Source organism: Poecilia mexicana, unplaced genomic scaffold (assembly GCF_051168715.1).
Source record: "Poecilia mexicana isolate PSO_F unplaced genomic scaffold, ASM5116871v1 scaffold_6, whole genome shotgun sequence".
NCBI lineage: Eukaryota > Metazoa > Chordata > Actinopteri > Cyprinodontiformes > Poeciliidae > Poecilia > Poecilia mexicana.
Genome location: NW_028263375.1, coordinates 26,615,367 through 26,632,594, shown reverse-complemented (window position 1 = coordinate 26,632,594; position 17,228 = coordinate 26,615,367). Strand labels below are relative to the sequence as shown.

At 39.6% G+C, this 17,228-nt stretch overlaps 1 long non-coding RNA gene across 1 annotated transcript; it reads left to right on the top strand.

The window, feature by feature from the left end:
- The first annotated feature begins 797 nt into the window (after positions 1 to 797).
- On the top strand, positions 798 to 16,653 carry LOC106917118 (uncharacterized). The gene is made up of 3 exons (XR_001418135.2): positions 798 to 953; positions 1,169 to 1,238; positions 16,505 to 16,653. It is a non-coding gene; the product is annotated as an uncharacterized LOC106917118 (long non-coding RNA).
- The last annotated feature ends 575 nt before the right edge of the window (positions 16,654 to 17,228 follow it).

Sequence of the window (17,228 nt, the reverse complement as noted above, 5' to 3'; positions counted from 1 at the left end):
CTTAAGCGAAGCAGAAACAAAGATGGCGGATATGTCCCGGTAAAATGGTTTAAACAGAGTCCAGAGTTGGATGCAACATGCACTTTATGCGGTTCTATTTTAAAATATAAACACTAGACAAGCTCCTTAATTATTAATTATCACTTTAATAGCGTTTATTCAGCTGGTTGATTTTGAGGACTTTGGTGAGTTAATGCACTTCATAGAGCGAAGTTTTAACAGCTTTTCTAGCTCAACCACAAACATTACTGTTTTATGAATATCTCTCCGTACATGGGGGAATTACACGTTTTTCGTATTTTATGCTTTTCATCTTTTATTTTTCTATACAGTAACGTAATAGGTTCCAGTTTTGCTGTACAAGTTTTATAAAGTGAGAAAATCACTCTTTTATGTCTTTTCAGTCAGTACTTAATACAACTGACATAAAATGTTAAAATTTAATGATGTGCTTTAAAAAAATAATTCAGCATATTATGGAAAATTTAGCCCTTCATGTTATTGGAACACGGTCGGCTCCCTCTTGAGACAAGAGAAAACTCAGGTTTTTAAGCAAATGGCTGCGCCCTAATTTAAATGTTTGGCCTATTTGGCCTTTTCATTCTCACTTTGGGGTTGTAGTGTACACTCAATGACCACATTCTTTGCTTTACCCTTGTACATAACATCACAATTTTACGAAGTGTCCCACTCCGCCATTTCTATTCAACGTACATGTGCATTAACTCTTACAAAGCTCGTCAATCGCCAGGCAGTTGCTTTTGACAACTAACGTTGCTTTATTCACTGTAGAAATGGTCATAGGATGCTGCGACAAGGATGCAAACCAAACTTCTCACTTCATTGTAAACCTTTTGATGAGAAAGGACGACGGCGACAGACAGTAGCTGTTAACTGTGAGACTGGGCAGCCCTTTCTGTATTCACAGATTTGAGGGGAACATTTTTCACAAGGTAAGAAGATTAACATTCATATATTTGAAAAGTCAGTAGTACGCTTAGTAAGATGCAAATAAATACAACCAAGAAGTGATGTTCAAACGGGGAGTAATGATTTACCTGGCAGAGGTGGTTTTCCTCTTCAGAGACCTTGATTAATTGGAATATTTGAAATTTAGACATTAGGAGAAAGGAAATTGTCTGTTTACTGAGAACTGTTGCATCCACAGATCCGTAAAGAGAAGGAAACTCTGGAAACTGGAAGTGGTGAAGCCTTGGAGCAAGAACGCCGGTGGCGAGGTAAGCCTGCTCACACCTACCACTACAATGATCTGATTTCCCCATGTAAATGTGAATGATCACTTCGTCCATTATCTCAAAGTGGTTCAGTAAACAATCCAGCTCGTCAACAGAGAATAGCATTTAGTTACATAACGGCTGGAGATAAAGTCACATTGTGAGTGTGATTGAAGAATCACTTTAAAACAATGATTAACAAATTTAAAAGAAAAATAAATCATTTGGAGTTGAGTTTGAAATCGTTATTGGCAACTTTTATTAACTATTGTCATATTAAACCTCTGCATCTCTTTCTCCTTTAGAGAACATAGAACATCTCTAAAGGAGAATTTGTGTTAGCTCTAAGATTTCCAGATCCAGCAGGTGTCAGAGATTGCATGTCCAAAAGATACAAACAGCACAAGTTTGTTGTCAAATCTCCAGTCTTCATTCTCTGTGCTGAAATTGACTCTATTTAAATCTTCTCCTTTGACTAGTTGATAGAAGGTGAGTAAGAATTGACGGCATTCGGATCCTTTTCGCACCCGAAAAAGTTGGGTATTTATATCAGAAAACTGGCATATTCCGGACGTTTACTCTTTAAATTAATCCTCACATGCTGAAAGCACGTTCCTTGCAAATGTGAGAAAATTCAAACTGCAAGCAGTACATTAAATGTTTTCCCAAATGGCTGCCCCCTCAGAGCTAAAAAGAACATCCCTCTTTCGTATAAAGCTTACAGCTTCAACGTGGCAATAAAGCATTTAAAGGCATCGTTTTCAGTAGACACCCAGGGGAAAATTATAGACTTATAAAGGAGCACAATACAGGCTCTTTAAATTTGTGCCCGCACCACCCACACAACCCTCTCCCTCAGCGCCCGTCTGCAGGTTGGAGAGGGTGCACTGGAAAACAAAGAGTGGGGAGCCCTTGACCCGGAGCCGTGTTGCTTATATAATGACAAGGCCCTAGACATTGAGTGGGAGGGCATAAGTTGACCATGAAGCGGTATACTGTCAAGGTCCATCTATAATTAGCAGCTTTTGGCAGGTCGAAGTGGAGGGGGGACGGAAGTGCGGCTGCTGTCTAATCAGCTTTACATCAGAAGGAGGGAGGAGGGAGGGGGCGTCCTGAGTGTATGAGCTCAATTGTACGTTGCGTTTACACCGAAGTACGCACACAAAGGCGTGGTTCCAGGCCTTCAAGGAACACTATTAACCCACGTTCATTTATTGGGCCTCAACATCGTCATGACAAGTTTGCCTCTTGAGCAATTGCGTAGTCTGTTTGATCTTACCATTGTCGTCCTTTCAAGTTCTAACCCCCAGGGTACCAATCTTTCTTTAAATGTTTTCCAAATTTCACACCTGAAATAGTAAACCTGTTGTTTACTGTACGGCCTGAGCTGTGGTAAAAACAGTTTAGATGGTTTCAAACTGCCTAAACTTTGTTCTCAAAGTCTAACAGAAAATGAGGACAACTTTATCCTCAAAGTCAAACTTTATCCTCAAAGTTGTCCTCATTTTCTGTTTCTTTGGTGAGAAATTAATAGTGCATCCTTACACAAGTCAGATCTAACATCTTCACCACCTTTTTATTTTTTTATGGTGAATTGGCTCCTTGTTTCACTGCAAATCACTTATACCCTGTGAGAAATGGACTCCGGTAGACACCTGAAGGTGTGCTTTTCTATCTCACACCAGCTCTCATGGTCTTGAATGTTCAATACATCCCATGATTGATTGGATTGAGATCTGGGGAATATGGAGGCTGAATCAACACCTCAGACCCATTTGCTCCTCAAACCATTCCTGAAACAAGTTTGCTTTGTGTTAGATCATGTTTTCCTGCTTAAGAGACCAGCTCCAAATGGGAACGGATGATTGGACTAGAAAAGTTCACTGTTCCACAAATGTGTTTCCATCGCCTCTTTAGCGTATTAACTCTTTAAAGCTTTTTTTTGTTTGATTTTTTTTGTTTTGTTTTTGCAATATCGGGGACGTTATTTAAAATTTTGCAGTTTCCATCAACCTTTTCTTACGCGATAATTCAAAATGCACATAAAAAATAATGTTGATGAAAACACAGCTACAGACTCCATATTGCGCCAGCTTTTAATCACTTCCAAACAGCACTCATCATTAGAAAGAATGAATCATGCCAGGCCACCTCACCGTAATGTCGGTCCAAAGCGCTTGCAAAATAAAAATAATTATTTACACACCACTGTGCTTACTCTTTAATCCCTTGTAATTAAAAACACGTAAATCGTGGATGCAAGACATGATGAGGCTGTGAACGTTTCCGAGATCAGCTCATCGCTGATTCGTCTGAATGTTTGCATTGGTAACTTTTTTCCTGTAGTTGTTGCACATGAAACCTCATGTGCTCAGTATGATTCACATATTGTTTCGTTGCTACCATTCGACTCAGCCATATACTGGTTTCACCAAATTTGAACTGGTTCTCCACGATTTGTTGCAAAGGACCAGAGCAGCCCAACAAGCTGAGTCTACGCCATGTTCTTTTTGCATTTAACAGTCTGCACACATTTCATCACCTTCGAGCAGCTTTTTCTCATGATCTCACAAAGTGTATCTTTTCTCGACACATTTCTATTTCGCTTTCTCTATTACACATAATCCTCTTACAGTGTTTGCGTCTCCACCCCCACGTCTGAAATGACAGGGAAACATAGATGTTGGCTTGTCTTGTTGCAACAGAAGTGGCGCAGAAATCAGCCCAGACAGATTGTTGGCCCGGTGCCCGAGCGTAAAAAGTGATTACAAAACCCCAGCTGTGTGTCTAGAAAAGGTGCTTGTGTTTGGAGTGTGGGTTTTATGGCGGTCTGTGCAGAGGTTGAAGTGGGACTTTGTTTTTGTTTTTTGAGGGGTACATTGAAGTCTGTGATTTAGGAGGCATTTGAGCTTTACACAGATTACAAAATGTTACTGGCTTTATCTGACAAATACACCAAGGTTTCAAGGTTTTTGATGCAAAGTTGATGGCAGCAAAATCTTCTCATGATGAAACTTTTCTGTTTCTTGACCGTCAGTAACAATTAAGACATTGACAAGGTCAGAAAAAACAACATGGATTTCTAACTGTTCAGCTTTTACTGAATTGGAGAAATGATCTTTCTCAATTCAGTTGAATTCAGTATTTTTATTCGGTGCCAACAAATCTTTAAATAAAACAGTCCTCAACAAATTTGTTCCCCCAAAATAAAATAAAAAAAATCAATTAAGCCAACTCGTTCCTATTCGGTCTCTCCACGCAGATCAAATAATATTGTTCAATCTCAGTTTATTTAATCTGTTTATTTCCAGTTAGTAAGAAAAATATGCAAGTAATCCTGCTGTAGATTATTAGATTTGGTGACAATGGGAAGGAATGACTCTCTTTTAACAGTAACAACATAAAGCAGAACCAGGTTCGGTGTGAGAGAATATGTTTTGTGTCCAATTGGACAGTGTTGTAGCTCCGTAAGTGTCTCCACTATGGAAAGCAAAGAGTGACACAGTTAAAAGAAAAAAAACACACAAACCCAAATATTAAAATATTTATCAATAATGAACTTTAATCATCACACAACCACTTAAGCTGTTTCCAAATGGTCTAAACTCTGTTTCCAGAGTCGTAGATAACATCCGTTGCTTGATGAGGTTTCCTCTTCTTAACATTGTAATAATTCCTGCGGCTGCTACGCTTTATGTTGAGCTTCTGCATGTTGGTATAGGTTTTGTTAAGTAAATAAGACTTCTTTGACACTTTGGTTTTGAAATAAAAAAGAAGTCATCTTTGAGTCTTTGTATTTCCCTTTGGCAGTTCTTACAGAGAAAACAGAGGTGACTCTGCAACACATCGGTGTGCGCCTACACACAGCCGAGCTGCTTAGTTAAATCAACTGAGTGACAAAAAGCATCGTTGGTTCAAGTGGTGAGCAGACCCGGATGCCTCAAACTTTGCACATACAGTAGATGCTGTTGGTTTTTCTTTCACTGTTGTTCGTAAAATTCCAATTAAATGACACCCAAATATTGTAATACTGGTATTTTGTGAAAGTTTACTAAGAGATCCATGAAATACAAAATGCAAAATGCTTGTGAAACCTTTAGCAGCAACAATGTGCATCCACTAATTGCTATATTTTAAGTTTTTACATCATTGCGGAGGAATTTTATCTGAATCTTTGAAGAACTGTCGTAACACGTGTTGACCTTTGGATGCCAATTCACTCTCCTTCAGGATTTTCTGCTTTTACTTATGGCAATTATTGATGCACAATATTATCGCATGATATCGGTATCGGTCCATATTAGCTGTAAAATTTAATGTAGGACAATGGACAACGTCTGGTTCTGTGCCTGGATCCAGGCAAAGCTGAGAAGGTCCACCAGTTTTTCAGTGTGTTGAAGTCCCAAAGCCTTAGAAATGGCATTTTAAGCCTTTCCAGACTGATTGGGTGTTAATAACATTACTGGTTTTTATTTGTTTTTGAAATCTTCAGATCAAAGCATAATATGTAATTTTTTTAAAGAGAAGAGGAAAAGCCGAGTCACCATCTGCCACAGTTTCTACTCCAGCCTCTGACTCGCAGCCGGCCAGTAATCCTCCACCCGTACACCTGCAGACCAGCTCCCATGCACACTCATCTTCTGTTCCAGCCCTTCCTCAGGAGGCTGACCTTTAACCTGGGTTTGGGCTCGGTCCGGTGTAGCACAAAGGAGATTGGATCAGGTCGGAAACCCCCACACCTTTCCGCGCGTTGGATAGGGCAGGGGGCGGCCTGTGTGGACCATTTGCCTGGAGGCCATGTGCAGACCAACAGAGGCATGTCTAGACGTCTGGATGCTGCGTGATTCACTCCCAAAGCTCCAGCACAGGAAAACACTGAGGGGATTGTCCTCTGACTTCACCCAGAAGTTTACTCTAGGGGCTTTGTTCTGAGTCAGATATGTTGTACAGCTGAGGAGGAAACAGATGGAAGAATTGTTCTCTCCCAAAGTTCTGAAGTTATTAGATTTTTTTTAAAATATCAGAACATGCATTTGTTGAAGCTGTTCAGTCACTCCACAACTTCTTGTACAATCACTGACTTGGGAAACATTTCTGATTGTTGCTCGATCTATTCCCATCCGGAGTTGGAATAACAGGTTTAGACCGATTCTCACTTCCACTCGATGCACCATGCGGTTTTCTGCTTTGTACTTTGTAGTGCACTGTAAGAAAATATGTTTACGTGACACATGCAAAAGGGTCACTTACAATTATTTTGGTTTCAGAAAAGGAGTGGAGAAAAAATGTTAATGCTGTTTAGAACCGCCTTGTTGGATCTGTACGATCTTTCTCTGCTGCTCAGGCATGAAGTGTTGGTGGCTCAAACCAGTGAACTACAAACACCCTTGCACATCTGCAAGGTGTGTGTGTGTGTGTGTGTGTGTGTGTGTGTGTGTGTGTGTGTGTGTGTGTGTGTGTGTGTGTGTGTGTGTGTGTGTGTGTGTGTGTGTGTGTGTGTGTGGGGTGTGTGTGTGTGTGTGTGTGTGTGTGTGTGTGTGTGTGTGTGTGTGTGTGGTTCAAAAAGCTGCATTCACTTACCTTGGCTTCAGTGTAACATGTCCTAACAAGCTACAGTCACTCAGAGCTCACACTTTTGCTGGAAGGATTCCTCAAATGTTGACTCCAAAAAAAAAAAAAAAAACCCCAGCAGTTCCTTGAATTGCAGTCTGTAGAAAGAATGGACCTCCCTGAAACTGTATTTGTGCACCTTATTAGGTTATGATGTGCCACTGATCAGCCAAGGATGCATCACAGCTACGAACATTTAGCAACAAGCTTTGCAAGTCTGAACCTGCTTTGCTTTTTAATGCTTGGCTCTGTGTTTCTCAAACTTTTGTGGACATGTACTACCTCGGTTAATACTTCATTTATCACTTATGCCAGCGTAAAGAGGTTTTATGACAGCAGTTTTCAGGTTTTTAAGGGGGTTATGTCATAGAAGAAAAACATTTTGACATAGAAGAAGATGAAAAATGTCTTGGTTGGTCGAGGGTTGTGAGTGCGAGTTTAATGTTTGCTCCAAAATGTATTTGTTTCAGATTTAAAGTGGAAAATGAACAGGAAGGCACCTTAGAGTGGGTCCTCAAAATCAAATATGGCTGCCTTCCATATAGCTGGAGTAAAAAAAAAAACAATTTATTTGCAGTCTTGTCTCATTAAATCAGTTAAATACATTACAATAACTTTTAGTTAATGTGTTGCTTCATAGTTTGAATGCATAACATAGAGAAAATCACTGCACAAACAGATTTATGCAGAAGGAAAACTCAAAAATTTTTTACTTTACATAGAAACGTGGACAGTGTTCATCTGAACAAAACATCAGATTTAACTTAAGAGCTATATTGCTAAAGCTAGCTAAACAGGCTGTACGTGTGTCTGATTTGCTTATCTTCCAAAATCCAGAAGGTTCATTTACATTTTCAACAAACTCACTGTAGTATGAAATATTTACAAGCTACAGGGAACGTATTAACTTCACAAAGACGGACTTAAGGAAAAAAACACAATTAACCCTTAAAGCAAGTAGCTATGCTTGCTCTACAGCTACGTTAAATCAACAGCATTATTAGAGAAGAGTTATTTGCTCTACTCTATCAGTCCAGATTCACCTCAGCTTTTTTGCTATATATATAACTGAGCTGAATTTTTCAATAGGTGGGGGTATTAAACGGCAGGAAGCAGAGGTTTGGTAAAGTACATCAACAGTAGCCAGTGGTTTATAGAGCGTTACTCATTAACCCGAACCTAATTATTCGGCTGGTTTTGCCGTCGTGGAGCCGGGCTGCACATACACGTATGTGAATGAATCCAGCCATAGAACAGCGGCGGCCCCGTGGGTACATCCACCTACCCCTGGTTGTCTAAAAGCTGCTATTTACTACTTCCTCCACCACTTGAGGTGATTACTGTGGAAGGAGACCGACCCGGAGCTGCTGGTCCATCGGCACATAATCAAGCTCCTTGTTGAGGTGGCCACATTTCACAAAGCAGGTCTCAGACCCTGCCTGCTTTTTTTTTTTATCTGGCAGAAAAAGGGGGTGGGGGCTGTGATTGTAATTATTTGATAGCCAGTCATTTAGCCAACTTAGAGCCCTCTGTGGAGCTAAGGGTTAGACCTGAGGTCCACAGCTGGTCCACACCACAGTCAGTCATTTGTTTTCAGCAGCGTCTGGGGGTCCCGGCATTATTTATGATGCTCGCTGGTATTTAAGTGACATGTGCTTTATTGTGGATTTATAACGTAGGGAAGAAAAGGCTCCTCTGTGTTTTGAGCTGTGAAAATGAAGAAATTCAACAGCATAAGTGGGGGGTAATTTCTGAAAAAATAATCAAAAAAGAAAAATTCACTGCAAAAACACAAACTATTACCAAGTGATTTTGGTCTAGTTTCTAGTGCAAATATCTTAGTTTACTTAAAATAATAGAAACTGATTTAAAAGTAACTTTTTAGCAAGATACACAAGCTTATTTTAAGTAAATAATTCCTTAATATTAATGAAAAAGTCCTAGTTACATTGGCAGATAGTTAACTTATAACATGGGATATAAGTGAAATAATCTGCCAATGTAACCAGGACTTTTTCATTAATATTAAGGCATTATTTACTTCAAACAAGCCTGTGTATCTTGCTAAAAAGTTACTTGCAAGTTAGTTTTGTGTTATTTCATAAGTGTACTATGAGGTTTGCATTAGAAAATAAACCAGATATGGAATATTTTGTGTTTTTGCAGTGTTGGCCTAATTCTCTTTTTGTGGTGTAGATATTAATTATTTGTAAAGCTTAGTTAAGATTCTAGAAACTCTAATAAGCTACATTACATCTCTTCACCTTTCTACTGAAAGGTTTTGAAGCAGATTAGTTAATCTGTGTTGGTGTAACATGGGCTCTGCTAGCAGATTTCTACAATAAACACAAATTGTGTACCTGTAAATGTTCTGATTTCTTAAGGGGTAATGGATAAAAAAAGACTATTGATTGATTGTTATTACAATTTAATAAGCAGTGCGACTCTTCTTTGGCATGAACAGGATCTTATAAAAGTTAAACATAATTCTTTATTACACCCAGACAATGAAAGAAGAAAAATATTTGCTTAATTTCTAAAAAGTCATCTTTCCATCTTTGTATTTTTTTTAAGATTCTGATGTTGTTTGAAATCATGTTTTTTTCCTCCATTTATAACCAGCATGTCCATTTTGCAGTAACGCTAAACTGCTTCTGTCACTGCAAACGAGTTAAAATGTCAAAGTATTACATCACTACATCAATGATTTATCAAACTTATTGAACAAGTCAGATTCTGATTGATCATCCCTTCCATTTGCTGCATTTTGGTTTAAGTTGACCAGAATTAATGCAGCATAAGGTAAAGTACGAGACCTTTTCCACATTTGTCTTTTCTATATCCTCCTTTTAACTGACGATTATTACGTAAATGTGTTGCAATTTAAAGGTTAACTTTTAAAAGCTGCTGTGACAAAAATGCCATGTGCTGTTGATTGAAATGAGAAGATTAGCAGTGTTTCAGATTCTCTTGCTCTATTTGTCGGCCCTATTGGCGACTCTTGTGCTCATGCCAGATTGTTCAGCCTATCATAATAACGTACAGTAAGCTAGTGTCACCTCCCACAGCCTCCTGTGACCACTGCTTGGATATCCTAAGGCCCTAAAAGCACCTTTGAGCCTTGATTTTGTTTTTTGTTTTTTTAAAGGGGAGCTGTTGAGATGGTTATTTTCAGCCACCAGGTGTTTATCAAGTGTAAATATAGGTTGTGTGAGCCGTGTGATTCCGTATTTACCTCACGTCCACATTTGGGTTTGTGTATTTAAATTGCGCGTGTTATAGCTGCCTACTTTGACTCTGCGCATTCAGCTTGCTCTTGTGGTCACCTCGGGCGCATATTTTACTGCCGTTCTCAAAATAGCCACGGCTCCAGTGTGATTGCGTGTTTACGTGTGACGGACACTTCTAGAAGAAGGGGGCTAGCCTGGCAGCACCAGTTGTCCTGGAGCCAACCCCCCTTATGCCCATGTGTGGTTAGCTTGCTGCGCTGCTACACTCAAGGTAACACACTCTGTGAGCAGTTGTGTGTGTGTGTGTGTCTGTGACAGACAAGGAGATGCCTGTGTCCGACCCAACCAATTAACTCTCTTGGGGCTGGAGGGGGGCTGTGGCTAACGGTTGATGCTAACCACAGCTAAAATTGAGCTGTGTGTAAAGCCAGGCCTAGGCGGGCTTAGCGGAGGATGTGCATGTGAAGCAGTCTGCTTTGTTGCATCGGGTTTTGATGTCATTCAATATGGGCGTGGGCCCTGTGTGTGTGTGTGTGTGTGTGTGTGTGTGTGTGTGTGTGTGTGTGTTTGTGTTACGCTTGTTGTGGGGTAGTTAGGACACAAATCTGTTGAATAAATCACTTTGAAATGACTATGTGATTCTTCCATGGGCAAAAAGTCATGTCATGAGAAGAAACCTTGAAATTTGAAGGATAAAATGTTAATTAAGATTGGGATGAATTTTTTTTTTTTTAGTGTTTAGGGTTGACCAAGTACTACTATAGAAGGCTTTAAATTGACATATGGTGCAATAATGGGACAGTTACTATTAACCTGTAGAAGAGACCTTAATTTGTATCTGAATGATTAATTTGCTTATAGTGTTGGGATATTCAAAAATAATATCAATATCAAAAAGGATATTGGATATTTGAAGGCATATCCAATATGCCTTCAAATATACAGTTGAAGGCATATTGCGCAGCACAGGAAGTAGGGGGCAGTAGAGGCCACTCCCAGCTTTATGACGACAACACAACGAAATGTAATGAAATCTTAACACTTTAAAAAATTAACACAATACCGAATAGTTTTTTTTTTTAAATAACAGATGCTATCATGAGAATAAAAAAAAAATATCCAAAGGCCCTGGAACCATCCCTCCACAAACCCCTGAGGAGATGCAGCGTCACAGGCTGCTGCAGAATTTTCATTATTTCCAAGGCGGCTGCCGCCTCTTGGGTGGTCCTCACCATGTGTCGGCCCACACTATAAGTAAATATGTGCATGTTTGAGGGTACATACTAAAGTTTGTGTCCTGTTGCTTGCACATTTTGTGAATAAAATTTTGTCCCTGTGGTTCTGCAAGGAGGTGTTACTTTTTTTTTTGTCCAAAAAACTGCACAAGACTCAGATTCCTTTCACCTCCATAATTAGCCGTGTCTGTCTGTCTTTCATGAGGGCAATCATGTAAACTGTCACACAGTGAGGAAACAGCTAAGTAAGGCTGCTGACCGCAGCGAAGGAGGAATTGTTATTGTCGGTGATTATTTTTTAACGACGCCTCTAAAACCGAATAATTAAGGTTTGAATTTCTGATTCAGTTTAAATTGACTCTTCCTTTTAAGGTTGGTCATATCTCATCAATAATTCAAATGTTCAAGTTCTACATTAAAACAAAAACAATTTGGTATTTCATACGATGGTTTAAAAAAAATTACTACTCTGGCTAACAGATAACATTTATAGTTTAACATATTTGTTGAACCTGATAACATTTTTTGTTTGCTTTAGGACTAAGGAAGTCTCTTCCACTTTTTAAATCTGGCAGTGCTTTTGGGTAATTAAAGATTTTCATGAACACAACAAGAAAATGCAGTCGACAAAAATATGGACAACATTTTCTTTGTCCACATGTAAGCCATATGTGATTTTTTCATGGCAGCCTAAATGGCTCAATTCCAATCTTTTTTTTTTTTTTTTTGTTACCCCCCTCAAAAAAATCTGATTTGTGCCATTTCTACTTGTGGCTCTAAATTGGATTTGTATCTGAATGATTTCAAAGTGTCTGCAATCTGAACAGTCGTGTCACATTTTATCTGACCTTTACGTCATTGACGTGAGTCACAGTTCTGCACCAGAAGAAGCCAGACGTGGTAAGTCTGGATGTAAACAACAGCTGAATGTTGTAATTATAACATTTTGAAAGAATCTGTGTCAGAGAAGCGCATCACACCACAATCCCACCTCTCCAGGTCCGACTTCGCAGCCAAACTAATTTCTCTACTGATTTAAACGATCCACAAAAAGTCGTTGCTATTAGTTTTGCTTTCTTTTTCTTAGTTTCCTTCATCTTGTTACGATCTGTCAGCTCCCGTTGTTCAACAACACTAAAATCGATTCATAAACGTGTCCATTATTACTTCCGTAAACAACGTATATGTTCTTCTTCTGCACATACAGGTAGTTTCAGGGTTGTAAGTTGTTTAAACAAAACCCTGATAGAGGTCGCGTTATTTAGTAGTACAGAAAAAAAAATCATTGAAGCAAAAATCTGAGTTGAGCACCAAGACCTGCTCTGTGTGAACGTGGCCTAAGTAACAGACAACATACAAATTATGATTTGAGACCCTTTGGGAATGGCATAGCTAGCTAAGACATTAGCGGCTAACAGCCCTAAAGTTAGCCTCAGCCGTACAGCTTTTGCTCCAAAACTAAAGTACTCATGTATAGGCCTGTCGCGATAAACGATAAATCAATTAATCGCACAATAAATTAAACCTATCGACCTCATTTTAATTATCGGCTTTATCGTCTCTTCCTGCCTTTTTTCTTTCTCTTGATGACACTGAATGAAAAAAGGCTCAGCTCCGGTGCTCTCCACTGACCCTCCCTTCCTCATTTCCTTAGTGTAATGTCCAGCTCACACGACACGAGTTGTCGGCCCATTTTCAAAACCTGAGAAACCACACATTAGCCGACAGAAATCCTAGGTATAATGGTTCGATCGGGTTCGATTGTGCCGTGTGGTGTCCAGCCACATGGGCACAAAGTAATGGCTACAAGTCCAGTTAACTAATTTTAATATCAGGTATTAATCAATGCTTTACTAGAATCTACCTGTGATCCATGTGGCTAGAGTCAGCGTAAAGTTCTGACTGAATGAAAATCATTATAACCTATTTATGTCACGTTAACGAAGAACAGCTGAAAACTTACAGGGTTTATCAACTGCGATAGCAATTTGGCTCCAACTCCTCTCCTTGTCATTTCTATATTCTTTGCACGAAATGTTGAATAAATATTAATGTTGTTTCCGCATATCTCCAATGTCCGCTGGACTTCGAGTTGCGCTGTGTCAGCTGTTTGGGATTCCCCTCCATAATTTCCCCTCAGAAAGCACGGAGGAGAATCTGCGCTTTCTGATTGTGCTGTTTGGGATTCCCCTCCATAATTTCTCCTCAGAAAGCACGGAGGAGAATCTGCGCTTTCTGTCACATTCAACAGGCTGCGTTAAGCTCCCAGTCCGGGAAAACCCCTGATTTAGATCGGAGCGGCCACGACAATCTACCGTAACACATCACACACTGCAGGATGATCGGTTACAAAATCACCAGCGACGATCTTAGATCGGCCAATGACCTAAGATTGTCATAAGGAGAAAATAGGGGCAAAAAATCGTGTAGGATGAACTACTGCATTAGGTAGTCGGATGTGCCCATCCATCCATCCATTTTCTTTACACCCTTGTCCCTAGTGGGTCGGGAGGGTTGCTGGTGTCTATCTCCAGCTAACGTTCCGGGCGAGAGGCGGGGTCACCCTGGACAGGTCGCCAGTCTGTCGCAAGGCGACACAGACACACAACCATGCATACACACACTCACACCTAGGGACAATTTGGAGAGGCCAATTAACCTGACAGTCATGTTTTTGGACTGTGGGAGGAAACCGGAGTACCCAGAGAAAACCCACACATGCACAGGGAGAACATGCAAAACTCCATGCAGATATAAACCCAGAACCTTCTTGCTGCAAGGCAACAGCTCTACCAACTGTGCCACTGTGCAGCCTCGGATGTGCCCATCTTCTCTATTTAAATCTAGTGATTACTGAAGGGCACATACAGACTTCATAATCTGCACTCTTTTGGTTGAATGCAGTATTTATTTCCACTTTGGCTTCATGTTTAGTTTTTATTCAAGTACGTTTTTTGTTAATGGAGACTGAGAATCCATTTTATTTTTGTTTTTGGTTGTTTTGTTTATTTAGTTTATTAGTTCCAGTGTTATGTGTTCTTTTGAAAATAAAGTGTATCTATCTATGGCAGGAAATCACATGCATTATTAGTCATTTCCATTAAATCAGTGTCAAAAGGTCTTGAAACAATATTATCATTTATCGCAATAATTTTTTAGACAATTAATCGTCCAGCAAAATTTGTTATCGTGACAGGCTTACTCATGTAAAGTTTTCTTCTTATTATTATTGTACCCATTTGTGCACATTTTGGCCAAAATCTCAAATTTTGAGCGAAAGCAAACTAGCAAAGAACAGAAATAATTATAAACTTAGTTCAGGATGCGTGAAACGTGTATTCAGTTTGTGGAAACATTCAAGCTAAACATTTTTAAAGGGGTTTTTTTTGTGTTTTTTTTTAAAAGCCTTATCGACACCTTAGGATTAAACAAACAAAAACACAGAACATTGACCACTCAAATCAAGACTAAAACATTCAGATTACAGTTTCTTTAAAATACAAGCTCTCTGTGAAACTTCTATTTAAGAAAATGTTTTGTTTCGTGAACCCAGCAACATTTAGTCATCCCACTCTTACTCAGAACTACGACAGGTCACAGAGATATGACAGCATCTTGTAAGGAAAGTAAGAAAGACTCAATAAATATATGACTAAGCGTTGACAAAGAGCCTATCTCACCCATCAACAATGAGGGTAGAGTCCATTAAGAGGACAACAGAGACGCACAAAAATTAAGGGTGAATTGAACCCGGCAAGTGAAACCTGAAGGGAAACCAGACGACTTATAGGAAACACATGCATATGCTGAGAGAGCAGGCCAACTCTGCACTGAAAAGTCCCAGGTGAGATCTGAACCAGCGAATCTCCAAAGTGGAAGGCAACAAACCTATTACAGTCCACCCTAGAAATCTTATATTGATGACATGAATAAATGGAACCAGAAAAGTCATCTCTTTACATTTGCTTACATACACCTTGACCTAACAAATCTGTCAGCCTGCAACTCCGAGGCAGCACACGAAATGGACTGTTTTTTGGAAACTCTGATGCTGAGGCAGGCTGATGAATGACTGTGGACAAGCAGGTGGTCTGTCCATGTATACTGTATTTCCAAACAATACAAAATGGAATGATTTTAAAAAGCTTGTTGGGCAGCGGACCATGAGCTCCTTGAGATGTCCCTGAACTAGACAAAGGAGGTGCAAGTAGAACATTAACAGCCTGGATAGAGTCGTAGTCTTGTCCTTCAGTGATTTGCGGTTCAGCTGTTTCAACTTAGCCAAGTACCAATTTACATAAAAGCTTTTTGACTTGGCTGTATGTATGTGGGCCACAGCCAAAGTAGTGTAAAACAACATGGTAAAGAAATGGGGATTAAAACAGCAAAGTCACTGATATCTTGACAAGATCATGTGAGGAGACCTGGGGTGCATTCACACCAACCCTGTTTGGTCCGCTTTAATCAAACTCTTGTTCATTTGCCTAAAAAGTCCGGTACGTTTGGGGAGGTGTGTGAACACACTATCGAACGCTGATGTGGAACAAAAACGCAAACTCTGGACTGCCTAAATCGCTAGGTCTCTGTTCGGCTGAAGTGAACTCTGGTGCGGTTCGAATGCTTATGTGAATGCCAAGCAGATCAGCGACTGCTCCAAAAGCAGGAAATCCACAAATACATTCAAAACAAACACAAGAGTTTAACGCCAACGGGAGAAATGGCTCATTGTCTTTTACCAACGACAAAAGAGAAATCCTACAAGCGCTAAAATCTGACGCTGCTTCGTTTTGGTTTACATTTTGTGAAGAAGGAAGTTGCGCTCATGTCTTCTTCTTCTGCTGTGTTTAATTCAGTGGTTCTTGGTGCAGAGCCACCAGAGACAAAGAGGTGAACAGGTTTTTCAATTAGCTTGGCTCATTTGACACATTGCAGTGTGAAAGCGAACTGTACCAGTTGAAAAAGTAACAAATGTTGCAATCTGGCTTCCAAGTCAAACTGAGTCCACCAGACTAGTAGGTATGAAAACATCTTGAGTAAAGATTATGATTTGATGTAATTAGTAACTGTTCTTGAAAATGTCTTTTTTGTTTGTTTCTGCTTCTAGTAATAAAATGTATTTTTCCAAGTATTTGTGTCGCGGTGGGATTTTGTCCTTGTTTGTGTGAACATGCCTTTGCCTCTTTCCCGCTGTCAGGAACAATAGCATGCGGTGAAGTCCTGAGCAGCAGCCAAAGTCAGGAAGAACGCCATCCAGAGCCCCAGCAGGAGCTCGCTGCCTCATCATAGCCACAGCGGAAAGCAGGTGAGATATCTGGAATGCCGGAGGCTGCTTTTAAAAGGAAAGCATGCAAAAGAAAGAAAGAAGGAAAGTCAAGGATTACATGCATTGTCCTGAAAACAGGAATTTGAGGCTGCGACAGAATGAGGCGGCTTTGTGGTGGGGGGGGGGGCTTGTGGAAAAGCCACTGGCATTCAGTGATCACAAAATGTGGCTTTGTTGTTTTTGTTGTCTAAGATGTACTTAAAAATGCCTCTTACTGTGTTAGACAAAAAAGTCTAAGTGTACTTCAAGTCACAAGCTTATAACACTTTTTACAGATATGTTCTCTGGCAGAATAAGTCTGGTCTTTAATGTTTGTTTTTATAGAAAACTGTCTAGAAACTCATAAGGAATTTGCTGGAAAAGGTCTTGATTTGACATTTTTGCAACATCGCCTAATTGTTTATAAGAATCAACAAATATTAGGTTTAAAAAATGTCACTGTCTTCCATATTTTAGTTTGTCTGATCTGTTATGACGAGAAATAAGTAAAAATGGACATTCAAAACTAAGAGTTTTGAAAGATTTCCATTGGATTTAGTTCAGGTTTGATTTCACAATATTGATTTTAGCTGAAAAAAAATATTTTCTAGCCTTT